This window comes from Ovis canadensis, chromosome 12 (genome assembly GCF_042477335.2).
Source record: "Ovis canadensis isolate MfBH-ARS-UI-01 breed Bighorn chromosome 12, ARS-UI_OviCan_v2, whole genome shotgun sequence".
NCBI classification, from domain to species: Eukaryota; Metazoa; Chordata; class Mammalia; order Artiodactyla; family Bovidae; genus Ovis; species Ovis canadensis.
Window position 1 is genome coordinate 37,584,119 of NC_091256.1, and position 17,083 is coordinate 37,601,201.

Below are 17,083 nucleotides of genomic sequence, written 5' to 3' on the forward strand. Positions count from 1 at the left end.
CCTCTCAGAGCGCTCCGCAGGAGCATCAGGCGGAGGGAGGGAGGGAGCGCAGCCGGCTTGGATCATCTGTTCTTGCTCCAGCTCTGCGTGTGGCTCACGGAAGGAGGCTGAAGCCCAGCGTTACAGCCAGGGTTGGGATGTGAGCAGAGTGGAGCACCCCCCTCCCCCCCCCCCCCCCCCGCCACTCCCCCTCCTGCCCCTGACAGCGCTGATACAATGCGACGTGATTGTATGGAGGCGTCATTCTGGTTGGGGGCACCCTTTTCTGGGCTGCTCCAGGCAAGGAAGCAGTTACGGAAGGGACGGCCCCTTGGGACTCATCTCTGCGGCCCAGGCCCTGGCAGAGTGTATGCTTCCTCGGAGAACCCCCCACCCCATCCCCACCAGTGCCCAGAGTGGGGGCACTATTGGCTCCTCAGGACTTCCTTCCGGTCCATTCCAAAGCTAAGACTCACCAGGCCGCCTCAGCCAAGAGAGATTCGTCCCGTCAGCAGGGCATCAGGCCTGCTGGAGACTGTTAGATACCAGTGTCTCATTTCGTCAGTAAATTGTGTCCAATTCTTTTGTGACCCTATAGACTGTAGCCTACCAGGGTCCTCTGTCCATGAGATTTCCCAGATAAGAATACTGGAGTGGGTTGCCATTTCCTTCTGCAGGGGATCTTCCTGACCTAGGGATCGAACCTGCATTTCTTGCACTGGCAGGTGGATTCATTACCACTGAGCCACCTGGGAAGCCCATACCAGTGTCTCAGTCTCAGGAAGGGTCATATATCTAGCCATCACCATGGAAAGCAAAGGAACAAAGTACTACAGGGATGAAACGCAAGGTAAGTAGGACTCGAGAGAGAGCAGGGTTTCCTGGCCCCAGCACAGCTGACAGTTGGGACTGGGTCATTCCCCGTTCCAGGGGCTGAGAGCATGGCACACTCCCAGCCTCTGCCTGAAAGATGCACTGGCATCCCCCTCTCCAAGCATGGCAACCAAAAATGTCCCCAGACAGTGCCAAACATCCCTTGGGGGCAGAGGGAGCAAAAATGTTCCTGGGGGATACCGTGATAGACCCAGGAAGAGGAGACTAGGGACGCATTAAGTACCATGGGGCAGATGGAGGGTGGTCAGCGGGCACCCAGGGTGCGATGCCTGTGCTGGGAACTGGTGAAGACTCCACACAGTGCCAGCCACAGTTAGGAGCGGGCGTCATCCTAGGGAAGGAGGAAACAATATGGAACCACAGTCAGGGTGGCCTTGCTGGAATGATTGACCCTGTGGGAGAAAAGCTCCAGCCCTCCCCTGGGGAGCTGCTGCAGCAAAGGAGGAGACTGGCCCTCCTGCACCTCGGGGATACTCCCCCTGACAGGGCCTTCTATCGTGCCAGCTTCCTGGACCAGGCATGTGCAGTGCATCTCGGGTACTGGGGTGCCCTGGGGACCTCAGAGTGACTGGGTGTCAGCATCCTCACACCAACATCTCTCCATGTGGACTCCTCTCTGTTAGTTGGCAGGTGCATCTTACTGCCCCTGGCCAGGCACAGATTTCAGGAAGGTCCTGCTCTCCTTACACCTGTAGCTATTGTTTAGCAACCTGCCTCCCACCATCAAAGGCTTGAAACAATAGCAATCATTTCCTCGTTCTCTCTGTGGTTCTGAAGGATGACTGGCCTCAGCCAGACGACTCTCTTGGGGTCTCCCATGGGGTTGGGGTGGATGGGGCTGGGGGGCACCTGACGATCCCTCAGCCACAGGTTGGTGTCTAGGCTGGAGGCTGGTCAGCTGAAGCTCCGGGGTCTCTCTGCCTCCTGTGTGGCGTCTCCCACAGGGGCTTTAAGGGAGCTCACCCTCTTACACAGAAGTTGTAGAGAGCCCTAGAAGTCAGGAAGCATCCCTTCTGCCATGCCTGTTCATCGAGACAGACAGAGGCCTACCAGGTTCAAGGGGAGAACGCAGATTCCACCCCCTGGTGGGGATGGGCAAGGTTCCAGAAGAACACGTGCAACCAGAAATATCGAGGCTGCCATTTTTGGAAGATGCCACAGTTCCTCCCCTTTGCATAATGGCGTTGTCCTCCCTTCACCACAGTGGCGACCCAAGGCTGCTCGGACACGAGCCTGTTGTGGTTGGGGCGGGTGTGTTCTCCGGGGCTTCCCAGTGCAGGAGGGGCACTGAGCTGGCTGGGCTGGTGCTCCCAGTTTCTGGACTCCCTTCACCCACCGAGCTTTCCTGGGACACCCCGCCCAGCCCCGAGGCCCTCTCTGCCTCTGTTCCGCCAGCTTTACCGGGTGCCCACGACAGGAAGATCAGTGGACTGGGCTTTAGGCAAAAGGAAAACAGCAACAACAAAGACCACCACAGCCCTTTCTCTATACCAGACTCTTCTTGTCTCTGCCTCTCCCCACTCCCTCACCACCACTGTCCCCCCATCCATCCAGTCCTCTCTGTTCTGTGTCCTTACTTTCTCTCCAGGGATTCCCTGCTGGCTCAGCTGGTAGAGAGTCTGCCTGCAATTCAGGAGACCCGGGTTCAATCCTTGGGTCCTTCTTCCCCAGCAGGAAGAAGCCCTTTCTGGAAGGTGCAAGTGTTATTTTCTTGTGCCTGGAGGGTCTGTGCAGAAGAAGAAAGGGTGAAAAGGAACCTCAGTTTAAATTCCCTCTGGGGTCAGTTCAGACTCTGCAGAAGTATAACCCATGTCCAGCCTCCATCCTACCTAGGACCCCAGCATCCTCACTGTGCTCTGCCCTGCTTTCCACGCTCCTGGATGGTGCCACGCACCCCCATACCTTTCAGTATCTGCACTGGACCTTGCCTCTCCCTGCAAGTTCTTCCCGCCCCACCTCCACTCCCTCTCAGGACCAGTCTAAGCTCCCCTCCTTGAGCCCCACCCCGCTATAGCCCATGTGCCCTGTTTGGACTTGAGGCTCGGTGTTCACCTCCCCCCACCCCCATCTCTTCTACTCCATCTTTGATCATCATCCCCCTTGCTATCTGATGAACCCTGGGGAGGAAGCTCTGTCCTTCTCTAGACCTGGCTCAGGAGGGACCACAGGAACAGGAAGTTTGAGCCCAGATGGGAGGAAAAAAACAGGCACGTACTCAGGGTCAGTGCAAGGGCAGGTGCTCAGAGGTGCTGGTCTGGCCAAGAAGGTGGAGAGGGCCCTGGGAGGCCAGCCCTGGGCTTTGGGTTCTGTCTCTTTCTCTGAGACATCTGTTGCTTCACAGAGCACATGCTCCACCGTGACAGGGTCCCGGCCCCTCGCAGAGCTGCCGTTCTCCTGGGACCGTCAGCAGGCACCTCTCCCTAGAGTAATAGAGTTGCCGCGGGACAGGTGAGCAGGAAGCCGGCATCTCCCAGCTTCTCTGCTCCACTTCCCTGTGGTTGGAGGGAAGACAGTGATGTTGGGAGAGAAAGGAGGAGAAGGCATAAACAAATAGCCTGCTCCGCTCTTGGAAAAATTTCCAGCAGCCACAAATACAATCCTCGTCACTGTTCCACTCCCCGCAACGGGCCCCAGGCGGCCTGGCCAGTGCTCAACGCTGACCCTCGGGACCAGACACAGAGGCCCGGGGAGCACAGCTCTGGAAATTTACCCACGTGGCTCTGCATGTATTTACCTTTTCAGAAGAGGGCTCTGGAGCTTAAAGGAGCCATTCACGAGGTCTGCCTGGAGGTGCTGTGTGCTCAGAGGGTGGGGGTCTGGGTGCAGCCGGGCGTGCGCTGCGGAGGGAAGCGTGTGTGTACATGGTCAGGGTCACGGTGAGGCTGTGGAGGTGCCGGAGGAGGGCAGCCCTGCTAGGGACAGTTAGACCTTTATCCAGGTGCCTGAGTCCAGAAGGGCGCAGCAGCTGTGCTTAACAGCCAAAATCCTGCTCAGACCTCCCTTTCTCAACAAATTAGAAGGGGAGGGAGGGGGAAGTTTGAACTTGCGGGAGATTCCCTGGGGTCCCTTGAGCAAAAGTGGCCTAAGTGATCTCACCAGGTGCCCGAGGGTAGGCCGGAGAGAAAACACAAAGTAGTCATTGAACAAGTGAAGAAATTAAAGCTAACATGAATATTCTCTGGAAGGACTGATGCTGAAGCTGAAACTCCAATACTTTGGCCACCTGATGCGAAGAACCGACTCACTGGAAAAGACCCTGAAGGTGGGCGGAGAAGGGGACGAGAGAGGATGAGATGGTTGGATGGCATCACTGACTCAATGAACATAAGTTTGAGTCAACCCTGGGAGTTGGTGACGGACACAGAGGCCTGGTGGGCTGCAGTCCATGGGGTCGCAAAGAGTCAGACATGACTGAACGACTGAACTGAACTGAACTGACGAATCCTCTTCTGCTGTAGGCACAAAGGTAGTAGAAGCTTTGTGCGGAAAACGCCTGGGAAAGGTGTGGAGGGAGAGAAAGCGATTATCAAACTGCAGACACAGGAGGAGGCTCCTGGGTTCTGCGAGGGGACAGAGCAGAGAAGAGGCCACCAACCAGCCTCAGCCCAGGGGTGGTACTCAGTCCCTGGTCCTGCGCTGGGTGTAGAGAGGGACAGCTGCCACAGTCCCAGGCGGGGCAGGGGTGGGGGTGAAGGTGAGTGGCAGTGGCCAAGTCACTAAGTTGCGTCCGACTCTTGTGACCCCATGGACTGTAGCCCACCAGGCTCTTCTGTCCATGGGATTACCCAGGCAAGAATGTGGGAATGGGTTGCCATTTCCTTCTCTAGGGGATCTTCCCCACCAAGGGCTCAAACCTGAGTCTCCTGCATTGATAGGCATATTCTTGACCGACTGAGCCACAAGGGGATCTCTCTGTCTCTCTGGGGTTTTGAGTGAATACGTTTGGGTCTACACCCTCATCAGTGCTCATCCTTCACCTTTATTTACACCCCCTCCCCTCCCCCCTCACTTCGGACGAGCGGGCAGGGGCTCACAATGATGAGACGGGGCTCACAATGATGAGACGGGCCCCACATGCGCTAGTGGTCTCAGTCCTTCCCCTCTCACCCCCTCCTCCTCCCCACCCTGGGGTGCTCCCCTCCCTCCTCACTCCCACCTTCCTGCACCCCCATCCTGAGCTGTCACCCTTTCCGAAACAGGGCAGCCTGCTGTGGCCAATGTTTGGTGCATAACGCATCCTCGGTCAAGACTTCACCTCTTCCAGGCCTCAGGTTGCTCTTCTATGATGTTAGAAGATTAAGAACAGCCAACACCTAGAGACAGTGTTCTAAATGCTTATTTTCTTGCAACTAATTCTCAACTCATACAGTTTCCTATTATGAAACCCATGTATACATGAGAAAACAGGCACAGAGAGAGTAGTATGCCCCCAGTCAGAGCCAGGATTTGAACTCTGTGTCAGCTCTGCTGTTTTTTAACTTTCGGGGTATGAAGTGGGGGTGAAACCTGACTCCTCCCTGGAAAATGCATGTGTTTGCATACAGGCAAAATGTGCACACTGTGTCTCTGGGTTACCGACCTCTGAAACCCAGCCAAGAACCCTAGTTTCCCTTTTCCATCTGATCCTAACAACCCTTTGAGGATATGTGTGTCTTTTACCCACTTCACAGCTGAGAAAACATGGTCTCAGAGGAATTAAGAAAGGTGTCCGAGATCACACAGTCTTAAGCAGCGAGGTCAGGATTCATATCCAGATCTGCCCTCCCACCTCTATCCAGGGGGTCTTTCCCTTCTGGTTTGGGGTTTGCCTGGGGGGACTGTGGGTACCCGTGGAGCCCTTTCCTTGTGTCTGATGGCTGGGGCTCTTCTAGCCTCCTGGGTGAGCAAACCATCAACCCACGCTGACTTGGGCCACGTCAGCCTGGATGCTGCCAGCCCTGAGGTTCTCCTCCAGCAGGCCAGCGCTCCCAGGCTTTAGGCACCCTGCCTGTGGATTTGTGCACCGCCTGTTAGCTGCAGAGCAGGTCCCTAGGACATCATGGAGCCGACTTGTAGGGGAAGTTTTGCTGGAAGGACAATCCATAGGGCCTGGGTTGGAGGAGAAAACCCGGCCAAAGGGGACTGACAGGGCAGCCAAGAGCCAGCCTCTGAGGAACCCCGAGAGGGTGGAGTTGGCGCGGAGGTTTCCTGGTGCTGGAGGCAAAAAGGGGTGTGGGGAGGTGAGAGAATGCGGTGCAAGGCAAGACGAGGGGCCAGTGAGGCAGTTCTTTGAGGAAACAGGCATGAACGCAACCTCCAGTGAGACACGCCTGTTACAGGGATCCAGAGGTCCCCACGGGGCAGGGCAGTGCCAGCCTACGTCCAAAATCAAGGGGCAAGTCTGGCTGGAGGCCCTGGATCCCCTCCCCTGGGTGATTTCCTTTCTTTCCTGCTTTCCACTTACCCCCCACCCCCCAGCCTGCTCCAGATCCCCAGAACACCGCCTCTCTCATCCCCGCACTGACCTGTCTCAGTCATTTTCACGTGAGGGCATTTGAAGCCACAGTTCCCTTTCCCGGGGCACTCGCATTCTCAGTCCCCTCTCCATGCGGGGTGACGACTGCCCCTTCCCGGGAGTTAAGTCTGGATGTGGTGCCAGTGTTGGGAGGAAGGGCCGGTGAGCCCCTGCTTGACCAGGCAGGAAGCTGTTGGGCACCAAGTAAGCTTTAAGGGTGCAAAGCAGAACAGAAAATCCCCCAGCACCCCTCCCCAGCCTTGCAGGCCTGGACTGGCCGAGTGTCTCCCAGGACTGAAAGGAGCAGAAGCTGAGCTGGGTGTGTGGGCAGCCCGGATGTCGGAATAGCCGGTCTGTCCAGCCTGCGGTCAGGCTTTGGTATAGTTTGGGAACCTCTGGGCAGGACCCTGTCTGCTGCCTCAGGGAGGGGACTTGGCCAGGAGCCGCCTGCTGAAAGGAAATGTCACCGGCAGCCAGGGCAGTCAGGGACCCATAGTGACCCAGCTCTGACACTTGTCCCTGCTTGTGTTCAGGGCTCAGGACAGACCAAGGCAGGAGTCAGGCTCCCAGGATGCAAAAGGCAGAGGAGAGGTGGTGAGTCAGAACGTGTTGGTATTTAGATACACCACGCCTCATTCCTCAGATATTTTTTTGGCTTTACCCCCCCCATCCCCAAAGCATATATATGTACATGTTTGTGTGTGTGTGTGTCTTGTAGCAATGCAATCAGTTCTAAAGTATATGTGCAAGAGTTCAGTCGTGTCCAACTCTTGACAGAGGAGCTTGGCAGACTGCAGTCCATGGGATTCTCCAGGCAAGGATACTGGAGTGGGTTGCCATTTCCTCCTCCAGGAGATCTTCCCAACCCAGGGATCAAACCCGCATCTCCTGTGTCTCCTGCATTGCAGGCAGTACTTTACCGCGGAGCCATCCAGGGCCCTGCTTTGGGGAGGTCACCATGTATAATTATTGAAAGACTCTGAATGTCTCCACACTTGACCTAGTTAGCTTTGCATTTCCCAAACTTATCTGACCACTGAACACATTTCTGAAGGAACTTCTGTTAACCTGAGGAACTGGTTTCTATAGAACACGCTTTGGAGGACACAGGAATAAGTGGCTTGATCGACTCTTTGTTCTTATTGACTGTGCCGTGCTTAGTTGCTCATTCGTGTCTGACTCTTTGCAACCCCATGGACTGCAGCCTGCCAGGCTCCTCTGTCTATAGGGATTCTCCAGGCAAGAATACTGGAGTGGGTTGCCATGCCCTCCTCCAGGGTTCTTAATGACTATGGAGCAATTATTATAGAAGACTTCTGCCAAAAAGAATTTTCATTTAGAGTAATTGATATTAAGCTACTTTTTTTTTTTCACTACAAGTATTAACCTAACCAATTATCTATTGAGGGCAATAAACTAGAGTTTATGGTAATAAAACCACAATCTAAGCTTATAGAAGAACACGTTTCTCTTCTATATAATCATCCAAAAATAACTTCAGATTGTGAAGATATGAATTAGAAAAGGGAGGCCAGTACAGGGTCCCCCCATCTTCTCTTTTCCCGTTTCCTCTTTGTGGTGGTGGTGTTTTGTGCTTGCTCTGTTCCACATAGCACATCTTGGGGATTGTTCTGTATCAACAGGGAGCATCTTCATTCCCTCTTATGGCTGCATAGACTATCGTTGGAGAAGGACAGTAGTCTGTTTCACCTCTCCTCTGTGGATGGTCGTTTACCTTGTTTCAGACCTTTCTGTTGCAGCGAGCACTGCAGTAAAAAAACTTGTACATACATCATTTCTCATGTGAGAATATCTGTAGGGAGATGACTCCATATGGAATTGCTGGAGCACATGGACAATAGCCTCAAGCTGCCTTTGCCAGGACTGAGGGTGTACATTCCCCCACAACCTCTCCAGATCATCACGCTTTGACCTTGGCAATCCCAAGGGTGAAAATGGTATCTCAGTGTAGTTTTACTTTATGCTTCTTCTATGATGAGTGAGGGTAAGTGCCTTTTAATATGTGTAAGAGCCATTAATTTTTCCTTTTCCCATTGATTCTGTTGATGTCATTGCCCATTTTTCTATTGAGCTTTCATTTTTGTTTCTTGTTAAATACTGAGAAGATTTAGACATAACTTTTGGTCTGGGATCTGAGTAACAGATATTTTTCCCTGTTATTTTTTAGTTTGGCTTTGCTTATTGTGATTTGTTTACCATGTAGGTTTTTTTTTTTAACTTTAATGTAGTTAAGTTTATCATTTAAACATTTTATGGCTTTTAAAATCCATTAGCAGCAACCTTACTCAGTAGACTAATTTAAAAGCTGTTGTGGGCTTCCCTGGTGGCTCAGTGGTAAAGAATCCACCTGCCAGTGCAGGAGACGCGGGTTCCTTCCCTGATCTGGGAAGATCTCACACACCTCGGAACAACTAAGTCCACGCGCCACAACTGCTGAGCCCACGCGCAGCTCCTGCTGAAGTGAGCTTGCCTTACAGCCTGTGCTCGGCAACAGGAGAGGCCCCCACAGTGAGAGGCCTACACACCATGATGAAAGAGTAGCCCCCCACTGTCGGAACTACAGAAAAGCCTGCACGCAGCCACGAAGACCTAGCACAGCCAAAAATAAATAAATAAAGACCGTTTAACACTGTACTGTCTACAAGAAATAAAAAGACCCAAAGAATGCTTCTTAGAAGATTTTATGACCTCTAAGTTGTAATTTGATGATATCTCCACTCTAAGGTTATAAAAGAATTCTCCCATTATCTCTTATAGAATATATGGATTTATAAAAATATTATAATGCTATCATAGTGTGAATTTGTATTAAAACATAACAGTAATGCTATCATAGTGTGAATTTGTATTAAAACATAACAGTATATCATATAAATACATGAAGAATAAATATGTCAATAATACAAATGGCTAGATTTATCATATTGTGACTGTATTAAAACATAACAGTATATCACATAAATACATAAGCAAAAATATATAGATAATACACATGGCTAGATTTATAATATTTACATGTAACATATAAAATATATAATTAAGATATACAATGTTATATTTATATATAAATGTTATTCCATTTAGAATTTACTCCCATGACAAGATGAGCTATAATTTGATTTTTTTTCTAGATGGGTACTCAGTTGTTCCCATTTCGTTTGTGAATAATTTATCTTTACTAAATTCCTATGTTTGGAACTATTTCTGGGCTTTCTATTCAGTGCCATTTAGGTATCTCTCTATGTTCATGCACAAGATCTGTACGATTTTATTTATTATGTGTGTGTTCTAATATCTAAGAGATATTTAGATTTTTTGCTGGCTAGGCTTCATGTTTATTTTTTCCCAGTAAATTTTAGAATCAGCTGTGTTCCAATTTTTAAAAAATCCTCTTGCTATTTTTATTGGGATTGCATTAGATTTATAGACTGGCTTAACAGGAAGTAGCAATTTTATGATGATGAATTTTTCTAGCCAAGAATGTGGGCCACAGTTTAAATGGAGTAAATGATTGTCTATGCCTCTCCAGTTAGGATGATGCCCTTGGAGTTAATTCTAAGGATGAACAGCTGGTGGAGGACAGAGCACACTAGTCAGAGAAGCTTTGAACACTGTTGGACATTAACAGCCTGGCTGGAAGCCTCTGCAATCGGATGAGGAGGCATAACCATCCCTCCCAGGATTCCTAGATGGCGCTAGTGGTAAAGAACCTGCCTACCAGAAAGAAAAACACCAATACAGTATATTAACGCATATATATGGAATTTAGAAAGATGGTAATGATGACCCTATATTCGAGACAGCGAAAGAGACACAGATGTAAAGAACAGACTTTTGGACTCTATGGGAGAAGGCGAGGGTGGGATGATTTAAGAGAACAGCATTGAAACATGTATATTATCATATGTGAAATAGATCACCAGTCCAGGTTTGATGCATGAGACAGGGCACTCAGGGCCGGTACACTGGGATGACCCTGAGGGATGGGATGGGGAGGGAGGTGGGAGGGAGGTTCAGGATGGGGAACACATGTACAATCATGGTTGATTCATGTGACTGTATAGCAAAAACCACCACTATATTGTAAAGTAATTAGCCTCCAATTAAAATTTAAAAATAATTAAAAAAAAAAAAAAAGAACCTGCCTGACAATACAGGAGATGCAAGAGACATGGGTTTGATCCCTGGGTCAGGAAGATCCCCTGGAGGAGGAAATGGCAACCCACTCCAGTACTCTTGCCTAGAAAATTCCATGGGCAGAGGAGCCTGGCGGGCTACACTCCATGGGGTCTCAAAGAGTCACACACGACAGCCATTTTCACTTTCAGAGTCTCTTATAGACATATAATTTAAATATCTATAGAAGTACACACTGGATCTTTCTTTTTCAAGCCCCATCCATGTGGCAGCATTCCAGGAGAGGCCTTGGTCACTGACAGGCATCCTCTCAAACCAGTTAGAACCACAGGTGGGCTGGAGCCTCAGAGGTCAGTGGGTCATCTGTCCTGGCCTGTACCGGCCAGCCTGGTTTTACCCAGACCTTAACGTGGCCGACCCAAACAGGCTGTGCCAGGAGGAGACTCCAGTGCCCCCTCTCCACCCTGCTCACCTCTGCAGGAGCAGGTCACCATGGGGTTACCCAGAGCAGATGGGTTTTTTTAAACCGTTGTAGGATGGGTAGATTCTGACCTTGATAGGGGGAACCCTCAGCCAGGAGGGGTGGCACTGAGTGAGGCTGCAGCTGATGAGGCGTGTAGAACAGGCTTCCTTGTGGGGAGAAAACCCTCAGGCAGGTGTGGCCATCCAAGTGGAGCAAGCAGGAAAGTAGAAAGGAAAAACACTGAGCAGCCCCAATGCTGAAACATAATGGAGTCACCTCTCAAGGACAAAAGCCCTGGACCATGTCCTGGGAACTAAGTGAGTTAGAAATTGACACCTGTTTGCCAAGGAGACTGTTCCGATTATGCATTAACAGAGTGTGCTTTGCTCACACCTGACAGCCATTCATTAGCTGGGACCTTGGGGTGAACCCCCCAGTCTCCTTACAGAAGGTGGTAATAGTACCCACCCATATCAAATGGTTTTGTTTTGGTTTTTAGCTTTTTTTCAAGCTGCATTGGATCTTTACTGCTGTGTGAGGGCTTCTCTAGTTGCGCTGTGCAGGCTTCTCCTTGTGGTGGGTTCTCTTGTTGCAGAGAATGGACTCTAGAGTGAAAACTTCAGCAGCTGTGGCTGGGCTTAATTGCCTCGCTGCATGTAGGATCTTCCTGGACCAGGGATTGAATCCATGTCCCCCACACTGGCAGGCAGATTCTTAACCACTGGACCAACAGGAAGGTCCCTCTCAAATTGTTTTGTGGCAACTTCATGATACTTTCAAGTTAAAAAAAAAAAGCCGCATAACCTAAAAGTTGTGAGTTATGTTCTATTTGGGGATGTTACTGAGGACTGTAGTCTGGGAGACAACCTCTCAGCTAGCTCTGAGGAATCATTCCGAAGACATAAGGGAGGATATGCAGGATATATAGGGGGTTTGCTGAAAGACAAAACCAAAACATGGGTTTGAACATGAAAATATTATTGCTAATCATAAAAAACAGACTCTCACGTTAACGATTTCAATGCTTTTCTATGTATGAGAAGATGCAAGAGTCTGGGCTCATTGAAGTTACTCCTTAGATATGCATCTTAACTGTCTAGGAACAGTGTCCCAGTTTCCTCCATCCTGACTTTCCCTCAGGGCTCACTGGCAGGGCCACTGCAGTGGCTGATGGTTTGACGGCAACAACATTCTTTGTTTACTGAAGTGACAGGTGACACGTTTTTTGCTCACAGTACATGGAAAGCATTTTAGCACAGGGCCTGGCACATAGTAAGTCTGCATGAACGTAAACTGCTATAACCATTGTTTTCAGATTTTGTTACTGAGAAAGTTTGTATGAACAGATACTAAATAAACTTTAAAAATAGGTTTTGATGAGGGCCATACTAATGAGGTGGATGAACCTAGAACCTATTATTCAGAATGAAGTGAGTCAGAAAGAGAAAGATAAATACTGGCAATGGCAACCCACTCCAGTACTCTTGCCTGGCAAATCCCATGGATGGAGGAGCCTGGTAGGCTGCAGTCCATGAGGTCACTAAGAGTCGGACACGACTGAGCAACTTCACTTTCACTTTTCACTTTCCTGCATTGGAGAAGGAAATGGCAGCCCACTCCAGTGTTCTTGCCTGGAGAATCCCAGGGACGGGGGAGCCTGGTGGGCTGCCATCTATGGTGTCTCACAAAGTCGGACACGACTGAAGCGACTTAGCAGCAGCAGCAGCAGCAACACATATATACAGAATCTAGAAAAATGGTACTGAAGAATTTCAGGGCAACAGTGAAGAAACAGACATAGAGAATAGACTTATGGACGTGGGGAGAGGGGAGGAGAGGGTAAGATGTATGGAAGGAGTAACATGGGAACTTACATTACCATATGTAAAATAGAAAGCCAAAGCGAATTTGCCATAAGGAAAAAAAAAAAAAGTTTTGTAAGGGAGCTTCCCAAATTTGTTAAAAATATTTTGCTGCCTGTGGTGAGGGATGGACTTAAGAAATAAGAAGTATAAAATAATATAAAAGTATACTATTATAAAATAGGATTTCACATGTTTCTACCTTATTAGAAATAAGACTTAGGGCCACTTATATGTGTGTATATATGAAAAACTTTGAACCTTTGACCATAAAATGCATCTAACTCTTGTTTACCCTTGCTTGTGCTGTGATCTTAGTGCTAGGGGCTTGGCTGTGCAATGACAGGCCATCCTCCTGTTGCCTTAGGGAACGGCATTGCACTGAATAGGTGACATGTTTTAATATTTCTGAGCCAAGGATTTTGGGATATTAACATGCAATATAGGATTTCAGGAAGCTGCAGCTTGTTAACCCTTAGTTTTGGGGTTTTTTAAAAGATGTTTTTCATATGGACCATTTTTTAAGTCTTTATTGAATTCATTACAATATTGTTTCTGTATTATGTTTTGGCTTTTTGGCCGCAAGGCATGTGGGATCTTATCACCCCGATCAGAAATTGGACCCACACTTGCTGCACTGCAAGGCAAAGTTTTAACCATTGGACTGCCAGGGAAGCCCCTACCACTTAGTTTTAAATTTGAATTGCAGTTGGATTTTCCTAGTGGGTTCTTTCCCTAGTTATAAGAGTCAGATGCTCTTAACCAAAGGAAGTCTTTTGCAAGGTATGTTTTTTAAACAAAACCCAGGGTGTGGATTCAAACGATTTGCATGTAAGACCTGTCAGCTGGGTAGAACACAAGACTTCCTGAGCTTCATCCAAAAAAGGTGATTAGTAATACTGTAAGGACGATCATCTCAAAAGATATCTATAAGCATCAAATAAAATGTAAACTATGATCTTGTAAATTCCAAAATATCACACAAAATATTAGCTACTTGTTATTTCTCTCATTTCTTTTGGCGGAAGCAAAAGAGTCCAGACTCTGGTCCCTGCTCTGCCCTTTCCAAGACCTGCAACCTCAAGCAAGTAACTTAATTCTTAAAGTATTTTAAATCTCTCAACTGCCTCTTGGACAGTTCTGTCATCTAGGAAACATTCTAGGATTACAAATCCTAGAATTTATAATCAGAGGAAACAAGTTAGATTGGAATAGGAAAGGATCAAAAAAGCAATCCTCTCTGAAGGGCCAGGGGAGATGAGGTCTTTCCTGGAGTGACCAGGAAAAAGGTTCTAGGACACGAAGGAAGAAAACAGGGAGCCATGAGGCATGGCCACTGATTTCTGGGCTGTGACAAGAGCATCCAGGTCTGGTGGTGAGCAGTAATCTGAGAGAGGAGTGTGGCCAGCACTGACCTAGATGGATGACCCACAAAAAGGAAAAAAGGGAAAAAAAAGAAATAGCACCACTACCTAAATCCAGTCCTTCATGCATTCGGTCACTGTCCCCTGAGTAGTAGCATAGTCAGCTGTGATCTCCAGCGCTAAAAAGCAGCCGAATGGTCCTGCAGACACACACCGGTGTGATGCCCACACACATGCGCAAGGTAAAGGCCATCCTCCTGTTGGTACTGAGGGAAACAGAACCGGGAGGGCGTTCGGATGGCCCCTCCAGAGTCAGACAGACAGGGAAGCTCTTCGGAGGATGCTCAGGGATTTTATGGTGGAGCCACAGGAGCCATGGGAATAACTGGTTTCAGGACAAATGCCACTGAAATTCCTACACGTGGGCCCATGTTATCCGCAAGGCTGTCTGCCTCCATGTACTGAGAGACCCAAATCCTTTTCCAAGATTCTGAGAAAATCTCAAATAACCTCAAGAAAGGTAAGAATCACAGGCATCTCCAGGTTCTCAAGGGACTAGAGTCAGGAGAAGATCTGGCTCGGAGGAGGGGGAATAGATTGAAAAGGAGGACCTCTTGACTCTGAGAGCAGCTGGCGCCTGGTGACGTCATCCTCCAGGAACGATAATATGATGAAGCCTGAGAGAAGGGTGGGTTCTCAGAAAGGGCTGAATGTTGTTTGTTATAATGACGATCTTGTTCCTATCTGGCAGCATATGGAATCAGGCCAGGAAAATTCCTCTGCGTAGAGGTCCATCCCCACCAATCAGGGGCTCCTCCCCACGGCCAGCAGTGAAACCTCTCAATGCCAAGTTTTTCTGCAAGATCCTATTCTAAGTGTGTCAAAGAGTCTCTGGTTTATATAAAGATCTAGTTGACCCACAAGTTGTCTTCTGAGATCTGACAAACAGACCTTCTAAACACTTCTTGTAGTGTTTCACAGTTGGCAGTGCATTTAACCTCCTAAGCCCTGTTATCCTTAGCTTTAACCTGGAGATGGTAGCAGCACCATCACAGAGCTTCTGTGAGAAATGAATGAGATGATGAAACTGCATCTCTTAGAACGGTGACTGGCACACAGGAAGGCCTCATAAGTAATGGCTAGTGTCCACCTACCCCTTGCAGTCAAGTGGCAGGAACCTGTAGCCCTGGCTAATGGGTAAGGAGATAGGGACATGATCAGTTCATGTAATAGAAGTCCAGATAGATGCAGCTTCAGGTACAGTTTGATCCAGGGAACTATCCAGTGATAACACCAGGGCCTGGTCTCTCTCTCCGCCTTTCAGCCCCTCTTCCTTTGAGCTGGCTGCAAGATGGCTTCGGCAGCAATAGACCACACATCATTGTAGAGCCAGTGAAATAGAAGAAGGAACCTGTCCACTCTCCCCCAAGTCCCAGGAGAGGTCTCCTCATACCTCCCTGGCTCTGGCTGGGTTACAGCACCTTCCCCGAGCCAACCACTGAAGCCAGGGAACGTGCTGCCTATTTGCTAGAGACCCACCTGCCTCCCACCTGGGAGCAGGGTCCATGCCACCCAAACCTCACAGGCAGGGAGGAGGCAGGGGAGGCTTGCTTCTCAGAGGGTCATCAGTGGTGCCAGAAAGGGAGCAATGGCTGCTGAGTGGGAAGCTACAGAGAGCCCACTGCATCTGCCCAACTGGAGGAGCAAAGTGACTTAACTTCCTTTGGTTACTGATTGATTAGGGAGGGGTGGGCCCCCTCTTTCCATAGGGTTGTCATGAGCACACAGAGGCCTCAGAGCTACTCATACAGCATCATCGCTAAGTGTTAGCAGGACAATCCAGTTCAAGAACTACCAGGACACCAAATAGTCTGCAGAAATCAGAGATCATGGTGAACTTCAGTACCAGTTTTAATGTGTGTGTGTGTGTGTGTGTGTGCGCGCGCACGTGTGCTAGGTTGTGTCCAACTCTTGGCAACCCCATGGACTATAGCCCGCCAGGCTCCCCTGTCCATGGGATTTTCCAGGCAAGAATACTGGAGTGGGTTGCCATTTCCTCCTCCAGGGGACCTTCCCAACCCAGGGATCGAACTCATGTTCAAACCCTGCACTGGCAGACAGATTCTCTACCACTAGTGCCACGTGGAAGCCCATGACACTTTTAATAGATCTGCCAATTCATAAAAAGAAACCCAGCCATGGAAATCAAACTCATCTGAGGCTATTTCCTATTATTGTCATGGGAAATTATAGGAAAGTGCACATTCCCTAAGAAGGGAGTAAACTTCCTCATCCTTGCCCCAGAGCCTCCATCAGTCGGACCTTTTGTCTCGTGGAAAACATGACCCCCTCCCCGCCATCAGCTTGCTTCTGACCACGTGAAATGAGTGTGCGCTTTACACACGTGCTCTCATTACACCTCGTGAATGACCCACTTATCAGAGAGGAGGGCACTGAGACCAAGGCCAGGCTGCCAGACCAGCTGCCCATCTGGCTGTCCCCATCCTTACTCCCCTTGCGTGGTGCCCACACCCCCTGCAGAGGGCTTCATACGTCCTTGTCCATCCTCAAAGACAGCCTAGCCCAAGGTGCCTTCTCAGACTCAGGCCCTTGTATTTGCATCCATCGGGCCACCTGCTGGCCTCTCCTCCCTTGCCTCTACATCCCTTTCCCAGGAGAAGATGTATGATATTCGATCCCTTCCCATCCATCACGATGTTTTCTTCCTGTCACTCAATCTCACCTTTACAGCCTGTGTTCTCAGCAGCCTCTTCTGCCAGGTTGGCGTCCTCACTGCCCACATGCTCACTGCTGAGCACCTCCGGCGGACCAAGCAGGGAGCCAGCTGTGAGGACACAGTCCAGCCACC

The 17,083-nt window shown here is 49.4% G+C and overlaps 1 protein-coding gene across 1 annotated transcript in view; it reads left to right on the forward strand.

The window, feature by feature from the left end:
• Positions 1–17,083, forward strand: part of CAPN2 (calpain 2) — a 56,317-nt gene that overhangs the window by 13,042 nt on the left and 26,192 nt on the right. The window lies entirely within an intron of this gene.